Genomic DNA, 5137 nt, shown 5'->3' with positions numbered 1-5137 from the left:
AGAAATTATACATTAGAAAGCGAAAGCTCAGCACGGAAAAAAAAAACATGACATAGCGCTACTTGCAAGGGACGACGACATACATATAGGAATAGTAGAATTGAGTTCTTTAATGTAACAGGTCTTAAGCCACATGTTGTTAGAGGTCTACTCATACTATGAAGGGCACGCAAGACAGCAAATATAATTTAACAACACGCTTAAACAGGGATTTTGATGAAACTTCATACACATTGCTAAGTAATTGTGGATGCTGGTTTAGGAAACTAGGGATCATGTATTTTAGCTGTTTAGTACCATATTTTGTTCTGCAAAACGGAACTTCGAGGTGGCTGTGTCGCAAAATATATGGATTGCGGTTAGTCAAGTACATGTGTGTAAACATAGATTCATTTTGACGCATTTTACTGTGTATGTATGTAGCAAGTTTGAGGGAGTATAGCTGATCCACTTTTAATATCTCATTTTTTAAAAAAAACGGTGCTGTACGGTCAAGATAAGCAAGGTTTTCTATGTGTCGAACAGCTTGTTTTTGGAGGAGTGTCAGCCTGATTAAGTTTGTTTTGCTTGTAGTACCCCAGACTAAGAGGCAGTAGTATAGTTGAGAATGTATGAGTGTATAGTACAGCTGACGTTTTAGCCAAGTCGGAACCAGATGCCGGATATTGTAAAACACTCGATTGGACCTGGAAATGCTAGTATGTAATTTGTTTACGTGATGAGTCCAGCTCAAATGTTCTTCGAACAATACTCCCAGAAACTTAAATACAGATACCCGTTCAATAGCGCAAGCATCAAAACGAAGAGAAATGTCAGTGACATCGGGTTTATTCTTAGGTTTAAAAACAATGAATTTCGTTTTAGTAACATTTAACTGGAGCTGGTTGAGGGACAACCAAATCAGCAGCTGGTGCAACCAATTGTTTGTTACTATTGCCAAGTCAGCTAAATTATGACCAGAGAAAAATAAACTGGTATCATCGGCATAGAGAACCATTTTAGGCGTAAGTGGTATATTCACAATGTCGTTGATATAAATTATAAAAAATAGAGGACCCAAAATGGACCCCTGAGGTACGCCGCACATTATTTGCTTCATCTCTGAGCTTATGTTATTAAGACTTACAAATTGAAATCTATCTGAAAAATAACTCTTTATCAGTTCTAAGGTAACGCCTCTAATTCCATATTCGGGAAGTTTTTGAAACAAAATGTGATGCTTTATAGAGTCGAAAGCTTTCCTGAAGTCAAGAAAAACTCCAACAGTAAATAACCTGTTTTCAAAATTTTCAATTATTTCTTCTTTAACACTCAGCAGTGCCTCCTCGGTTGATTTATTCTTGCGAAAGCCAAATTGATTGTCAACAAGTGCCCGCTTTTCATCCAAGAATTGGGTTAACCTAAACTTTACAACTAATTCTAATACTTTAGAAAAAAGAGGTAGCACAGATATGGGCCTGTAGTTATTCAGATCATTCAAGGATCCACCTTTATGCAAGACTACAACTTTGGCTATTTTCATACTAGCAGGAAAGATCCCGGTAGATAGCGCGCTATTACATATATGACAAAGCGGGGCACATAGTATATCAGCAACATGAATAATTGGTCTCGCTTTGATTTCATCATATCCGGCTGCGCTATCTGTTTTCAAAGATTTGATTAATTTACAAATTTCATCTGCAGTGCACGGAGACAGAAATATGGAGTTGGTACTGTGAGATGATATATATCCACATAGATCATTTGTAAGATTGTTAGTACCAGGATTATTTGCAATACCAGCATGCAAAAAGTGATCATTAAATTTGTTCACCAGTGGAGTACTGGTATATTCCACATCATCAAACATAAGTGTGCTAGGGATCATAATATTTGAGCTGCCTTTGAGTTTACGAATTGTAGCCCATATTTTTTTGGGGTCACCTGATATCGACGCAAACACATCTTGGTAATATTGAGTGCGAGCTTTCCGAAGATCCGAATTGAGCTTGTTCCTGAGCTTTTTATATTCCCGGAGAATTGTTTCGTCTTTTACACGAATGAAAGTGTCAAATAATCTGTCCCTCATTCTAATTCTATGGTATAACTCACGAGTAACCCATGGTTTTCTAGATTTTCGATTACCTTTAACTGAATGTAGTGGAAAAGCAGAGTCATACGAGTGCTTAACTTTCTGCAAAAATAAATTGTAGGATAAATTCGGATCTTTCTCGTTGTATACATCTGTCCAATCAATATTTTCGACCAATGACCTAAATGCATTCAGTGCCTCATTATTAAAATTTCTTCTAAAAAATGGAGCACTGCGTGCATGACAGTTTTTACTTTTGGGGCGCGGAACGAAAACAAAGATTGGCAGATGATCACTAATATCGAAAGTAAGAATTCCTGAAAATACATCAGCGCTATCATGATTTGTTATGCACAAGTCAATTAAGCTTTCTGTGTCTGGTGTTATTCTAGTGGCCCGGTTTATAGTGTTAGAACAATGAAATGACTCTATGACATCATTAAAACGTTGTGTTTGAGAATTGGATAATAATAAATTTATATTAAAATCACCAATCAGAACAACCGACAGACCTGTCATGGTAGCGTACTCAAGAATCTTGCTAACAGACAAACTAAATTCATGAAAATCACCAGAAGGGGGGCGATAGATAGCCGCAATCACGGTACTACAACATTTGACAGCAATTGACTCATAATCATCGTTAACGGCTGAAAATTCAGCGAGAACAAAGTAGTTCAGGTTATTTCTGATATAAAGTGAACAACCGCCTCCTCGACGACCTTTCCTGTAGACACTTTCACACTTGTATCCATCAAGAAAATTGACATCAGAAACCGACGAAAACCACGTCTCTGTAAATGCCAGAATGTCAAATTTATGGTCTAGTGCCTCCAGAGCTGTTTCTAATTCCATGACCTTACCACTCAAGCTTCTGCTATTTACATGAAAAATAGACAAATGATCACTCGGCTTTAAAGAATGACTCCGCAAGGTAGAATTGAAAATAGAGCTGTTATAATAGCTTATGCTAGATGATTCTTTCATCATAGAAAAAAGAAAAAAAGTACGCGAACACAGAAAGACACGTCACAAACTGATCAGTAGCTTATTGTATCTTATCTAAGTCGGTTTGACATTCAATGCGGATCGCTCGCTCGCCCTGTGCCTTACGCACAAACATCTTTCCTTCTTTCTGCCAAACAAACTGATAGTGCTTTTCTTGCGCCCTAGCCCTCATTAGCCACAAAAGCTTCCTGTTTTCTGCCGTCAGATTATCCAAGAAATAGACATCCGATTTTGAAGACTTCAAATAGCCTTTCTTTGCCATCCATTCATTCCGTGTAGCGCACGATACAAAGCGAACGAGCACCGCTGGTTCTTTACCTGGCTTGGGCGGAAGCCTGTGCAAGCCGTCAATATTAGCTGGCGTGAGCTCGGCAAGGTTTAACTGTTTCGCCAGGTTATTCAGTTTACCGAGCAACTGTTCGCCTTGGCTATGGGGGATACCATGAATTTCCAAATTTTGACGGCGGCTATATTGCTCTAAGTAGTTGAGATGCTGTCGCAGCTTCTGAATTTCCAGAGGGTCATTGGCTGCTTCAGCCTTTTCAACTCTTTTCTTTAGAGCAGCTATTTCACATGATTGCTTCCTCATCTCGATGAGTACATCGTCATACTGCTCTGACAAGTGTTTAACAGATTGTTCCATATTTTGGACTGTGTCCTTCAGTTGCATTAGTTGATCTATTCTGCTTTTAATGGTGGGTATCTCCGACAACTTGCGATTTATTTCAGCCAGTATTTTTCCAGTGTCAGATGTCTGCTGCAGCTGCAACTTCCCGCTGCCGGCGTTCGCACGTGCAGCCAGAATAACACATGCTTGACATTTCCATGCTTTTTTTACTGCCTCGTCGCCTGTCTTAAAAGCAGACTTTGTTACTCCTGAGCATGGTCCAATGTGATAACCGTAGCTACATTCGGAGCACATTGGGCAACTACCGGGATCGGGAAGTGCCTCTTTGCACACTAAACACAAGGCAGAAGCTGCCATTCTCAGTACACACCCGAAATGTACAACACTTCAAATCACGCAGCTCCCACAAGCAAGCAAAACGACGACAAAACGAAAAAGCGATTTTTGTGGTGGTGGTAGGCGGCACAACAGAGAAGAAATGTTAAGGCTTTGTAACTAACCTGCAAGATAGAAGAAATCAGTCTCCCGAGCGTCCGCCCGCCACCACCACCGCTGAACAAATGCGATGGTATCTGATGCGCTTCGTTCTTTTACACAGCTCGATGACGTCACGAAGATTGCGAGGCCCACGTAATGTCAGCACTGTCAAAGTTCCAGAGCTGTCAAATCCGAAGAACTCGGAAACCCTGAGTTGCCTCTCCTCAGAGATGAAAAACGATGTTTCCAGGTTGGCCTGTTCCTTTTGGGACAGCTCGGGGTCTGCACGAAGCGTGGGAGGTCCGTGTGGTTTCCTGCAAGATAGAAGAAATCAGTCTCCCGAGCGTCCGCCCGCCACCACCACCGCTGAACAAATGCGATGGTATCTGATGCGCTTCGTTCTTTTACACAGCTCGATGACGTCACGAAGATTGCGAGGCCCACGTAATGTCAGCACTGTCAAAGTTCCAGAGCTGTCAAATCCGAAGAACTCGGAAACCCTGAGTTGCCTCTCCTCAGAGATGAAAAACGATGTTTCCAGGTTGGCCTGTTCCTTTTGGGACAGCTCGGGGTCTGCACGAAGCGTGGGAGGTCCGTGTGGTTTCCTGCAAGATAGAAGAAATCAGTCTCCCGAGCGTCCGCCCGCCACCACCACCGCTGAACAAATGCCAAGGGCTGCTTACAGTATCTCGTTCAAGAACGTCCAGGAAAATGGGTCATATTCTGTGATTCGAAGGCAGCGCTTCAGAGTTTGCAGTCTGCCATGCGTAGGAGGAGTCATGAACAATTGGTACAAGAAATAAGACATTGCCATCATGAAGCTCTAGCACGAGGGCATGATATTATATATCAGTGGCTGCCTGGACATATCGGTATTACCTAAAATCAATTAGCCGACGATGCAGCCCGCTCAGCTCATGAAGGAACCCGTGTAGTCCCGATTCCTCTAT

The 5137-nt window shown here is 41.5% G+C and overlaps 1 long non-coding RNA gene across 1 annotated transcript; it reads right to left on the bottom strand.

Annotated features, from left to right (window-relative positions):
* Positions 1-4442: 4442 nt before the first annotated feature.
* LOC119180251 (uncharacterized) lies at positions 4443-4849 on the bottom strand. The gene is made up of 2 exons (XR_012883861.1): positions 4596-4849; positions 4443-4501 (listed from the first exon to the last, which is right to left on the bottom strand). It is a non-coding gene; the product is annotated as an uncharacterized LOC119180251 (long non-coding RNA).
* Between the last annotated feature and the right edge of the window lie 288 nt (positions 4850-5137).

The sequence above is a fragment of the Rhipicephalus microplus genome, chromosome 1 (genome assembly GCF_043290135.1).
Source record: "Rhipicephalus microplus isolate Deutch F79 chromosome 1, USDA_Rmic, whole genome shotgun sequence".
Taxonomy (NCBI): domain Eukaryota; kingdom Metazoa; phylum Arthropoda; class Arachnida; order Ixodida; family Ixodidae; genus Rhipicephalus; species Rhipicephalus microplus.
This window is presented reverse-complemented; position numbering and strand designations above follow the sequence as displayed.